This window comes from Suncus etruscus, chromosome 5, assembly GCF_024139225.1.
Source record: "Suncus etruscus isolate mSunEtr1 chromosome 5, mSunEtr1.pri.cur, whole genome shotgun sequence".
Classification (NCBI taxonomy): domain Eukaryota; kingdom Metazoa; phylum Chordata; class Mammalia; order Eulipotyphla; family Soricidae; genus Suncus; species Suncus etruscus.
The window spans coordinates 48,485,522-48,500,052 of NC_064852.1; positions in this window are offsets into that span (position 1 = coordinate 48,485,522).

Below are 14,531 nucleotides of genomic sequence, written 5' to 3' on the forward strand. Positions count from 1 at the left end.
GTAAAAAAGCAATCATTGATGGCAGAAAAAGTCTTTATCCTGATCTGAATTCCAGCTACCTATATATTGACTAACCTGAGTAACTCCCTGAGATGGTAATTTGCAGAATCCAAATATGCATTACAGGTTGGTGCTTTTTCATGGAGTTAATTCATTTATTTATTAAATATACTCATTGTTACCTCCTCCACTAAATCTGGAGGACACTGAAAGTTTTTTTATTTGCACTATAAAACTAATTAACATCATATAATAAAGTATTCACAGTATGATCTTAATATGGAATATGATATAAAATGTCATAATATCTAACCTTTGTCTACATTTATTATTAGGGTCATAATTCCAACTTCTGCTCCATCTTTACCATCCGCATAGAAGGTAGATAATGAGATACAAAATATGAGCTATAAAGCATACTCTTCTATACCCTAAAAGCCAATAAATCGTTACTTATTAGGCACAAATTAGCGTAAGCTCAGGATGCCAGATTAAAAGAGAAGCAACTGATTTGAACAGATAGACTATCTGTATATTTTCATTACAGATGTTTATGAGTCTAACAGTTAATCTATTGCAATACTTTATGAACTGGTTCCTATGTTCTGGTACCAAAAGATGTTTTCACAGGACCGAAATAGATAAGAGGCAATCTGGAGGGCCCGGAGAGATAGCACAGCGGTGTTTGCCTTGCAAGCAGCCGATCCAGGGCCAAAGGTGGTTGGTTCGAATCCCGGTGTCCCATATGGTCCCCGTGCCTGCCAGGAGCTATTTCTGAGCAGACAGCCAGGAATAACTCCTGAGCAATGCCGGGTGTGGCCCAAAAACCAAAAAAAAAAAAAAAAAAAGAGGCAATTTGGAGAAATATGAGACCATCTATGCCTTTTTTGTATCTGTGCCTTTCATCCCTTTAGGAGTCAGTTAGAGAGGTCCTCATGATGCTAATAAAGACTAAGAAGGGTTAAATAAAATTAGATAGGATCTGATTAGAAGTAAAAATAAAATATTTTTAAATGGTACTTTGGCTAGCACATTTTTCAGATAGCATTAATAGTTCTGTTTTGTAAAGTTACTTTATCATTTCCACAGAACTGATGGGAGATGGGATACAATAAAATTATAAAATTTAGTCTCCCAACTATCTCACTAAGTAACCTTGGAAAATCATGTTATTTCCCTAAAATTCAGGTTTCCAGTCTCTAAAATTGGAATGCAAACCATTGTATCATTGTAGGGTTTTTTTTTATTTAGGGAGCTAATAAATTCCAAATCTAAAGTCCATAATGTATATTTAATAAAAAATAATCTTCTTCCCATTTACTTCTCTTTGGTACAAGTCCTCCTGAAATTCTTTCCTCAAATTACCCAAATATAAATTCTTCTCCAAAAGAAAGTCATTACAATAATTTTTCTGAATGACATGATTATGAGATGTGAAACATACTTTCTTCTAAACCCTAAATTTCTCTATCAATCCTCACTGTATTACTCTTGATCAAAATTTTGTTTCCAATGTCTTTCATTTACTCACATAAATCATGTACCTTCTTTCACAGAAAAATAAATCAACAGGAAACTTCTTGACATACCATTGGACAGTTTCTTAACACCTTCGGATACTGCAGTGATTGAAAGACATTTATACTGGAAAATCTGGCTTAACCACGATGTTTATTAACTCCACTGCATAGCTATCACCACAGGTATTGTGTGGGAGGGAAAGTTTCAGTTATAATGTGTACATTATCTGTGAATTATAATTTATATTTTATGTGATGCATTGAAATGTAGACTTATACAAATGGTCTCTATGAGCAAACACATAGATTAAATTTAGGCCAACCATTGTTTATTATTGGAAAAAGTTTATATGGGTACTGGAGCTTCTGAAATATAAAAACCAATTGAGATTAACCTAAATTAATATAAATATAAGTTTTATTCATGTTTTTTGTTTATATATATATATATTCACTCCTACAAGAGGTCACCAAATGATCTATCTATATACACAAAGAGATAAATCTATGGCACCTTATGCTGAATGATTGACTACCTAATGTATTGCCTTTCTTTTCTATTAAAATACCTTATATTTAACATAACCAAGCAAAAATTTTCTAATTTTCCTTTTCAGCTAGAGGTGATGGTGTGACACAGTTCTATTCATAGCAAACAGAATTTGGAGAAATTGCTAATAAAATTTTGTTTTGCTTACCAAAGTTCCCTTGATGTTATTTTCCTTCACATGATTAAAACCTGAGGTCATAGTAGGCATCCTGCCACCATGAGAGAAAGACCAGGAGAATTGTAGATTGTATCCTTGATATTCTTGAATCTTGAAAAATTGCCTTAATTTGCTTAAACCAATTTAATTTTTTTCAGAAGCATTCACAACTGCCATATATTTTTGATTTGGTCAGAAATTTCAACTAGGGACCGAGAGATAGTATGGAGGTAGGGCCTTTACCTTCCATGCAGTAGGACTGTGGTTCAAATCCTGGCATCTCATATGGTCCCCTGAACCTGCCAGGAGTGATTTCTGAGTGTAGCGCCAAGAGTAACCTCTGAGCGCTGCCAGGTGTGACCCAAAAAAACAGCAACAACACACACACAAAGAAATTTCAACTAAATTAGTTTCTTTGAAACATATATATATATATATATATATATATGTAATAATATAAATTAACTTCATTAATTATTGAGACAACAAATAAGTAATCTTTGAGTGACTTATGAAAATCATGGTGCATTAAAATTTTAATGAGAACAACAAAATGAGGTCATGTTCACCTGTCAATCAGTGTTTCTACTCAGTCATTATAAAACTGGCAATGTATTATTACCTATAAGAAAATGTAGATTCCCTAGTAAAGGAAGGTTAAGATCAGCTAAGCCATGACATAAAGTCATTAAAAGTCCTATGATGGAAGGAACAAAGTGAAAGATCAGGTTTATATTTAAGAAAAAAATAAGAGAAAACAGCATGTCAGGATTGGTGATAGGGCATTAATAGTAAATGGGTGATGACTGATGCTCAGCAAAAAAAGAAAACACTTAGCCATTGAGTAAATCCCTATATGACTTTCTTTGTACATTGCTACTGTCGACCACCATGACTTATTCTCCTTTTATATCTAGGCATTTTCACTGTTCCCTTTCATTTTTAATAATTCTTGTGGCTGAGGAGAGCACACCCAACAGAAATGCTTTGCATCCAGAAAAACCTGGATTCAAATGCTGGTCTTTTAAGCTACAAAAGTTAAATGAGTTTGTAAAATTTTTCATCTTCATGTCTGTTTATAGGAGATAATAACAGACCTTTATAAGCTCCCATTAAGCATACTTATCCATGTAAAGCACTTAATACAAAATGAGGACTGCTGAAAAAGTGTTTTCATAGTTGGAGTTTAAGTTGCCTTTTTTTTATTTGTGGACATACAATACAACTCAAAAAATAAAAAAATATATAGACGATTCATACGGCTATAGATATTTCATGAAGTCCACTTTGATGAAGTGAAATCACAGGCTCGTTTAAACAAGGCAGTACACACAGTGGTAACTTCAACCCACTTTCAGATAAGCCATGGACAAAAGACATGCTACAGTTTAATAAAATTTTAAACGAAAGAATTGCCAGATTTTACCTATATTTCCAGTGAAATTCTATCTGCTCAAATAATTCTGAAGCATATGGAATTTATTTTCCCTCACACCTGGCTATATTTAATTTGCTATGAGAGGTTCCTGACTGCCTTATGTGACCTATTCCCATGATACATAATAGTGAAATGTGTTTCCTGAGTTCCAGATAAACTGAATAAAAAACCCAACCTTAAGATATACAACGTAATATCCTGAATCTGCATGCATGCATGCATATGACACACATATACACTGTTCCTGGTTTCTATTAACGTGCAGCTTTTTGAGTATGGGAAACAAGAGAAGTAATAAAAACTAGAAAATTATGAGCTCCTTAAAAAGAATTACTTGAATTTTTCATATTGTGTAAATTCTTATGTGCTATCATTTATCCTAATAATTTAGCATATTACTGACACTTTAATAACTTATTCATTTGATTTTCTGGTTTTTATCTTGGATCTAAACACTGAATACTGAGAATGCATTTTCAATTTGAAAAGGTGAATAATAACATTTTCATAAAATGTGGATATATATATTCTTAGACAAAAAGAATTCTTAACTAATTATTTAAATATTTTTAACCAAAAATTTAATAACTATCAAATATCAATTATTTTAAAATAATGTTAACTGTATCCAATTTCTTGACATGAATCAATTTTATTTAACGAAGTTAGTCTTACATTCTCCTCCTACAATATTAAGTAATTAATAGTATTTTAAATGCAGAAATACAAACTGAATATTATATCTAATTTTACTGTGATTGCTTATGCCATTTTTTATGAACATGGATTTTTTTTCCTTTGTTCTTTTTTCTTTTTATATTTTAGTATAACATCATGATTTAATAAATTGTTTATAAGTCATTTCAGGTATTAAATGATTAAACACCAATTCTATCAACAGAGTCCCTTTACCAGTACCTCAATCATCTGTCCACCACCAGAGCCTGCTTCCATATATGTGCAAACAATTGTAATTATTAAATTTTAGATAATCACAGGTCAATTTGTTCTCTCCATGGTATGTACACAAGTCATTGTTTAGGATTTACAGGGCTGTGTTTGGTGCTATTTGAGTCTCCTGTGCTACTGGTTAGGCTATATCATATAGATTGCTATATAACTTTCTTATCAGATTCACTGTGATACTCCTGGACTGACACTATGAGATTTTGAGGAGGTTGTGCAATCCAAGTTTTATTGATTTACCATAAAACAAATAAGGTGACTTGGAAGTTTGATAAGGTTAAGTCAGAGAACTAGGCTCTTATTGTTAGAGGGTGTTGGGGGTGGCATTGGGCTGTTGTAGTTCATGCAGAAAGTGGAATCTAACCCCTTCCATTCTGAGAATGTCACAGAGATATCAGCTGAACTAGAAAATCTGGGAAGTATCACAGGCCATTTTCTTCTGGAGCCTTTCTTTGTACTTTTTAATAGGGTTGACATTAAGCAGTGTGGGCAACCCGGAGCCATTCCCAAACTTGCTTGTTTGTGGTGTCATGAGCTGGTCCTTCCAGTGTTTAGCTCTATTGTCTCTGGATATCATTGTCATACTGTCTCTAATTTTTCTTATAGACCACTGATGAATGTCTTTTTATATACATATATATTTTTTTTCTGTCTTTTATTCTTCTTATATCTTGCTGATATTTTTCTTATATACCAGTGGCTCATTTCATTCAACATAATAGTCTCCCATAATGACAACTACTATGACAATAATAGTGAGAAATAGAGGCAGAATGCCTGTCTGAGGAAAAAGGAAGGGGCCATTGGTGATAATGAGATTGAATTGGTAAAGAGTGGTATACATTTTATTACTGAAACCCCAGTATAAAAATGTTTGTAAACATGGTGATTAAATTGTTTTTTTAAAAAGTGCAGGACTAACAAACAATTCAATGATGAGCACATTTTGCTGAATTAAGGTAGGTGAGACTAGACTACACCCTATAGTAATTAGTGGTCTCTTCTGTGCCAGATATTTATCTGAGAGCTTCATATATGCCAAGTACATGCTGGACATACTCTACTCCTTGACTTGCCTCTCCAGTCTGACCTTGGATACCTTTGAAGTGAATTATCTCACTTAGCATATAGATAAAATTGATTTTAAATTTTACTCACCTCAAACAACACGTTGTAATAAATGATCTTATGAAAAGCTTGAGTATGATCTTTGTAGTGCAAATTTATGAATTTGTAATCATAGGAAGCTATCTATTTTCTGTGTTCCTACCCTTAGTTAAGAGTCAAAAATGAGATTTAATAATACCAATAAGCATCTGATGAGGTTCTAAATTGTTCCATGGTAATGGCATGATATGGAAATGTACCATAGTTGTTTAATAATATTTGCCAAGCATCTAGAAGACAGTCTGACATATAGCAACTGCTTCATAAACATTGTTAAATTAATTTTAGTCTTGGAGTCGGAGCAATAGCGTAGCAGAAGGGCATTTGCCTTGCATTCAGCTGACACAGGACAGACCTTGGTTCTATCCCCTGCATTCCATATGGTCTTCCCAAGCCAGGGGCGATTTCTGATTGCATAGTCAGGAGTAACCCCTGAGCCTCACCAGGTGTGGTCCCCAAACCCCCAAAATAATAATAATTTTAGTCTTATCATCAGATATCCCTGAATCTTAGAATGTATTAATGTTTAATACCTTGCATCATTTCCCCTAAAATATTTAGTAATTCTCTCTGTAATATCTGGTTCACAAAATCATATACTATTGTTTTTGTTTTGCTCTTCACTATAAACCTTTTATTTCTTGATTTCAATGCTTAATTTCTTTGATGAGCTCCAGACATTAATATATTCACACCATAAGTAACCAAATAACGTTCTTATATAAATCTGTGTGCTTCCAACTCTAAGTAGTTATAAATATAGATTATCTGGGTTACATTTCAAAATTTAATATAAGACAACTTGTATTTGAGGTTTTAGCTCTCTTTTCAGAAAAAAATTCCTAGACTATATGAGTTTTCTGCTCTAAAGTATATATTTATAAGGAATAGCAATTGAAACATATTAAGCAATTAGTTTAAAATTATTGTTTTATTTTGATAAAAATAATTTTGATTTTAGTAGCTGTTTTAGTATTGAGAAACCACCTCAGAAGTAAACCATTAATTTACAAAGGTTTATTTGCCATGAGTAAAGATAAAAATTCAAAACAAATATTATCTAACCCTCATACAGTTGATTTATAGTATATATTTTTCCAAAGTAAGCACATACAAAAACACATTGTCAAGGAGTATTGAATTTTTATGTAGATTTTATGCCACCTATGCTAAATATCATTGGTTTTATTTCCAAAGCATTCAGCAGTCAATTTAGGAGTATGCCATTCAGAAAATTTTAAAGAGCATCTGTCTGGATTTAAAATAAGTCTCTTACTCTCCATATATATTGCCATGAAGAAGAAATTATAGAGGAAAACAACAAGTGTTTTCCAAAGTGTTCTTTGTGATTTAAAAATTGGTAAGGCATAACCTAGAACTGTGAAGACATGAAAATGAGTTATCATAGTAAATATTCTTTCAGCAAAAAGGATCATTTGCTTTCCAAGAAATATGTTATCATTTTATACCCCTTACTTTCATGAATATTGAGAACAATTGCAAGTGTTTATTCCATGTGATAAATAAAACAATCTCATTGCCAAGGAACACACAGAAATTTCCTAAAAGGGATGATGCTTGGAGATCATCATCTAATTCACTGATTCTGTCTTCAGCAGTTATTACTCTGCTGGTGAAGCTTTCCAGTGAGTTTTTCATTTTGCCTATTAAGTTTTTACATCCTAATATTTGTTTCAAGTTTTCTCATTTCGAATCTCATATCCCCTCGCATCTTGTTAGCTGTTTGTTTCAGGATTCTTTGAACATCTTTAATATTTTCTCTCTGAAGTCCTGATCAGAGAGACTATATTAGTGGCTGGAATTAATTGACTTTACAGAACTATCATTTTTATTCCCTAAGTGTAGTGGGGTTCTGCATTATTTTCTCATTATAGTATGGGGGTGTTTTTTATGCATTGTGGTGGGTTCCTTGACTAGAAGAATGTGTGGACACAGAATGAAGCAGAGTGGCTGCGCACTTGTCTGGACACACCTTATTTCAGTTCAAAATGATGCTTTTTAGTCCAAACACCAGCACATCCAGCAGCCATTCCTGCTGCAGGTCTTCAGTCCTTTTTATCTTCCAGCTAGGGTCTTGTCTGGGCACATTCACCTCATTTCAGTTCAAAATTATACTTTAGTTTAAAGTCTGACATGCTATCTTAAAAATTATTTTATCCTTGTAAAACAGATTCAAGTACTAGACATTTCTGTTTCACTTTAAAGAGACTTAGGATGAGAGCACTATCACTAGAGATGGAAGAATCAAAATTATATTTTTTTATCTTCAGAGGGGTAAGACATGTACTCAAAGATACATATGCACAGATTTCCAAGAAACCATCTTTATTCAAAATAATATATCTCATGCTTATAAACCATCTTTGTAAGCAAGATAGTTTTCACATCAAATATTGTTTTAATATTGACCTACCTATTCACAGTAAAGTTAAAAGAATGAGATTAAGATCAAGAACTGCTCCTATATTACCTGAGTCCCTGTCTCAAATTTGTATAATATACACAACCTTTTTTTTTTCACAATTTTGCCACCTTCAGCATTACACATAAATTGCTTAAGCTTTAGTTTCCATTGTTTTGATTTAAAGTAGCAGCTTTCATCACAAAATAGGATTAAAGGACTGACATTTTAGCTAAGCAAATAGGCTATAAATCCAATTATCATAAAAATATGTTCAAATATAATTTAAATTATAAAAATAAATATGTTCAAATATAAAAGAGTAAGTACCTATAAATCAGAAAAAAGGGAGATCAATTTCTAGAGCATTATTGATGGTAAAACTACTCTAAAATAACAAAGGAAAAATGCTCACTTAAGGTGACCCAAAGATGGACACAAAATTTTACCTTAAAATTATACATGTAGGGCCCGGAGAGATAGCACAGCGGCTTTTACCTTGCAAGCAGCCGATCCAGGACCAAAGGTGGTTGGTTCGAATCCCGGTGTCCCATATGGTCCCCCGTGCCTGCCAGGAGCTATTTCTGAGTAGACAGCCAGGAGTAACCCCTGAGCACCACTGGGTGTGGCCCAAAAACCAAAAAAAGAAATTATACATGTAAATATAAATTCATAAATACTCATATTAAAAATTACAAACACATAATAATATAATAAAATGATTTATATTTTAATATATACAAATTTAAAATAATTTAAATAAAATATATTAATAATCTTATGCTTAATATATTATTACAGTCGGTAATCAGTTTATCGTATACTCTTGAAGTAAAGCACATGGTAAATTTGACTACATTTAAATTTGTATTAGCAAGAGTGATGGATTGAAATCATTAGTAAAATTATTACCAGAAAAGTGTATATAACCTTCCTGAAGTGTCATGCACAAGTTGCTTGAAAATAACTTACATTCAAAGTCCCCCAAATCCTAATAAGAAATAGTTTAGAATAAAAATGCTGAAATCTGACGGGGGGAGTGCTGAAATCCCCCTACCTCCAAAATACGTACATCAAGCTTCATTAAGAATAATGTTTTAATCACATATTCTGTTCTTTGGAACCTAAATATTCAATCTTCAGACTGAGACAATTTATAAAACCCATAGCAATAAAGCTCAAAGCATGCAGACTTTTTAAATAGGTTTGAAAATGTCTTTGTCTCCTGAAGGTAGAAATAAAATAATATGAAACTCCAGTTTGAAGCAAGGAAACTGTTAGCAGCTGGAATGAAAATTATCCCATTATTTATTACTGGTATTAGGTAGGAGTCTTATGGCGCATAACTCAATAGAGAATAACATCTATTTGATTGTGTGTGATGAGTGTCTGGTCCATTATTATTAATTTTTCCACTCTCTAGACCATAAAGTAGTATATGAATAATATAAGAAACAGCTTTTGCTCCATTTTAAAAAAGATAATGAATGCCAGATGAAAGAGAGAATATAGGGGTTAAGGCATTTGCCTGTACACAGCTGATCTCGGTTGTACTTCCAGCACCACATATGTCCTTCTGAGTACTACTAGGAGTGATCCTGAACACAGAGTCAGGAGTAAGCCCAGAGTACCGCCAGGTGTGACTCCCTCCTCCCCACCCTCTAATAAAATGTCAACCAAATAAAACTAAGAGAGATAAAGCCATATGTTTGGATATTGTTCCTCAACTGGAATTAAGAACAAAATTGCACTGAACCTTATTGGTGTCCACTGAGATGAATCTCCTTAACCCAGGTCATTTATTGGTTCAGAAGCCTGGGTTTAGATGAAAGAGACTTGTCACTGCATTATGTCCTCTTTTGAAACTTCTTACCTGTGTATTCCATTTTGTTTTTACTTAATTTAGTTTTGGGGTCACATACAGCTGTGTCAGAGTTTACTCCTGGCTCTTTGATCAGGGATCACACCTGGTAGGGCTGACAGAATCCATATGTGGCACCAGATAGCACCTTGTTGAATCCTACAGTTTTAAGCCCTATTCCTATTTTTATTTTAAATTAAGTTGTTCCACTTAACTTAGCAAAAGGTTAAGCAACATTAATCCCCCTTTATCCTCTAACTGGAAATAAGGGCATTTTCATTTTTACTACGAAAATGATAAGTAATAACTACAGTGAATGCTTGTTTGACTATTTGATGACAGTGGTACTCTGAATAAGGAGAGTTGCCATTCCCCAGAACTTATATAATTTGCTTATGCATAATGCATTCCATTCCTGCTTTTACTATATAGTTGTATGACTTAAGGATATTTGATATGACTTGGTAGGTTAATATTGCAATCTTCCAATTACTCAAAAAATTTTCCATATAAACGAATGGCAACTTATTTTTCACACATGACATCGTAGCATATGAAAAATTTTCTAAAATATTCTACTTTTTGAATATAGGGAGCCTGTATTTATGAATGCAACACCATTTAATATCATTCTTTTACACCTGGCTGACCTACCATTACTGACTCAATGTATGCATGCCAAATGTTTTCTAGATAATCAGAGATTTTGGCTTTATGTAGCAAGTTTTTATATTTTATGCATCTATAAAATAAATATTTTTATTTTATAGTATGGTATTTATACTTCTTTTAGATTGCTTTTTAAGTCTTTAGTTGAACTTTTATGAATAATCTAACATTTTTGAAGTTTTTTTAAGGGGGTATGGTCATTATTTTTAGTCAAAGCTCAAAGGCAAAGGTTTTTCTCAGTGTGTTTACACTTATACTAGGATTCTCCAGAGAACAAAGAAAAAAATCATATTTATTTTTGTGTGATGTATGTTTTAGGAAATGTATTATATAAGGTTGGGTCACATGAATTCAGGGAATAAGAATTCTCATGATAAGCTTCCATAGCTGGATGAAAGGGGGTATAGTCACATCATTAGATAGCATTAACACATATTCATGTAACAAAGCAACCATCAACACTATACATCTCTATAAATTTCCTCATAATTCCCAACTGAAATATTGTACTTATTAAGTTTCCTCTCTCTAGTATATGGTAATAGGCATAACCTTAATTGAATACCTTCTTATGTAGCAGCAATTTTCCCCCACCCCCAGGATCTGTTTAGTATGGAAATTCTAGTATATAAACTCTCTGTCTAGAGCTCATGTCAGAAATTGGTTAAGGGGATTGTTTGGTTTGTTACCTCGACCCAAACATATAGGGGTAATACCTTGTGGCATTGCTCCTCTCTGCACAGGCACATTAAAATGGAAGAAATTTACATATGCAAACAAGTTCTTATCTAATAGTGATAGGAACACACAAAGTTTATACTGCAGTAGGGCCTTACACCCAGAACACTTGGCATAGTGACTTAGCTTAGATATCAGTAGGCCAGACATTGACCATTCATTCACCCCTGAACCATGGACACCATCTATGGAAACAATCATGGTTATCGATACCATCACCAGGAATAATACATTTTTTTTAAAAAGCTACCAAGGAAAGCCCTACTACTGCCATGGCACTTACTCCAAAGAGGGTCCTTACGACCCCCTGACGGTTTCTTAGGATAGAATTCTTTGCATTGTTACCTAAACGTGATATAAAACCAGAAGACACTATACTTCACCGAATTTCTACATAAGATCTGTACAGAAACCAGAACCTGTAACTACAGAAACCTGACAGCAACAACCATGATGGTGAAGAGCTCTTACCCAGACCATCGACAATGACTATGAAGTTGAGCAACCTAGTATGCCTAGAGCCTGGACACAGTCTTATGCCAGAGTGCTTCCTGAGTAAGGTCTCCCTGTTCATAGGCCACAGGCTTTCCTTTCCATTTCTCTCATATTTTGCTGTGCCTATGCAAACAACAATAACACACACATATCTTTTTAGTGTATTCTTATATCTCCTAGCTTAAAAGGGGGGCGCTTACCAAACCCTCTTCTAGTGTAATAATGGTTTTACCTAAGATACAATAATTTTCATGAATATACTTGCTAATGAACTTTTCTTTCTTCTTCTTCTTCTTCTTCTTCTTCTTCTTCTTCTTCTTCTTCTTCTTCTTCTTCTTCTTCTTCTTCTTCTTCTATTTTATTATATGTTCTAATTTTTCTATTTTCTCTTTATTTTTTATAACTTCACTTTTTGTCATCATGAAACAAATGCTTTATGATCAGTTATGACAACTATGTGATACATTTTTTAAATAAATTAATTTTTTAAAAAAAGCTTATATTTCCCTTGTTTTTCCTTTTTATTCTGTTATGATGACCAAGAGTCACATTCTTGATTAAAATGCTTGAACATTTAGTTGTCATGTTCTACATCTGTAATACACTTTAGCGGTGATACTTGGACACACTTGAGCAAAGATCACGAATATTACTGCAGGCTAAGTAATTCCCAAAAGTAATTCCCTCTTTCATAATATGGAGCCACGACAAGGATTCAAATCATGTCTCATGCTGTAAGACAGATCCTCATTGAGGCCGGTGAGGTGGCGCTAGAGGTAAGGTGTCTGCCTTGCAAGCGCTAGCCAAGGAAGGACCACAGTTCAATCCCCCGGCGTCCCATATAGTCCCCCAAGCCAAGGAGGATTTCTGGGCGCTTAGCCAGGAGTAACCCCTGAGCATCAAATGGGTGTGGCTGAAAAAAAAAAGACAGGTCCTCAAACACTAAAATATTCCCTGGAGTTTCTCATTTGATATTTTCTTTGGAAGAAATGTTTTTATCTTACAAAATTTTTTTCTGAATAAACATTGAAGGTTTTTGCAACTTGTTCCCCATGCCAATGTTTCCTTAAATTATAAAGTTCTGTTGATAAAAAATAATGGAACAGTCAGATCCAGTAATACAGTAAACTGCATAAATAATTTTATACTTATGCCAATAATTTTGTCAAGGACACAGCATGAAAGGATATTCTCCCATCAATTTGTCCAAGGTTGGAAGAAAGCTGGAGAAAGGGCTACTAGTAAGATTGAGACTCAATTAGTCTCATACTAGAGTCTGTGATTTTTTTGTTTGTTTGTTTTCCACACTAAGCAGCACTCAGGTGTTACTCCTGGCTCTGAGCTCACAAATCACTCCCGACAGATTCATGGAACCATATGGGATGCCGGTGATTAACCAGGGTCTGTCCTGTGTCTGCCACGACCAAGGCAAATGCCCTACTGCTGTTTTATTGCTCCAGCCCCTACAGTCTGCGGTTTAAACTGCTAATTACCATTGTCTCTAGATCCAATTTCTGCAAATTTTGGTAAAGATATAAGACTAAATCTTGGCCAGATTATTTGTCTTTGTTTTAGCTTTTATATAGAACTTGAGCCTAAACATAAATTACAGCCCTGTATTAGGACATTTTTTAGGCCACACCTGACAGTGCTCAGGGGTGACTCCTGGCTCTGCACTCAGAAATTATCCTTACAGGCTCAAGGCTCCTTGTAGGATGCAGGGTATCAAATCTGGGTCAGATGCATGCAGATAGCACTCAGACTACCTGCTGTGCTATCACTTTAGCCTTTGGATTAGGATTTTTACAGTGCTTTTTCTACAAATTTTTCTATATATGTTTCCTTGCTCTCCAACTGGTTTTCTCTAGCCATATTACTGGACTGTGTACTCTGATCTTCACCATTTTTTGGTATGACAGCTGATATGTTCTGTGATCTCTTTTAAAAAATATATCTGTATCTCCCTATTAGTTAACTTTGGAGAGAATTTATTTTTTCTTTTTTTCTTGAGGTGGGGGGCACGCCTTGTGGCATTCAGGGATTACTACTGGCTCTGTAGGGGACACAATGGGATGTGGGGGATAGAACCTGGATCTGTCCCAGGTGGGCCACATACAAGGCAAACACCCTACCACTGTGCTATCACTCGGGCCCCTGGAAAGAGTTCTCCTACAGTTATGTTGCTACACATATAGTTTTTTCTGTTAACGAAGGATCTAATTTTGAAATAATGAATGACCCTAGGCCTATTGCCTGTTGTTGTATGGCCTGAAAAGTGTATGTGCTTTTTATACTTTTTAAAAATGGGTTATAAATAGCAAGAAAAGAATTATCTTTCAAGATACAGTAAAAGCTTCAAAGTTCACTATAGTAAAAACACATATGCAGACATTTTAAAAAATTGCAGTATGTTTATGACTGCATACTGACTAAGTGCAGCACCTGGAAAGTCTAATACATTTATCTTTTGTTCTTTTTAAGAAGAAATGTTCCAACTCATAATTTAGGGCTCTTCCTTCCATGAGCCTGAATTCAAGATAATTTGAAT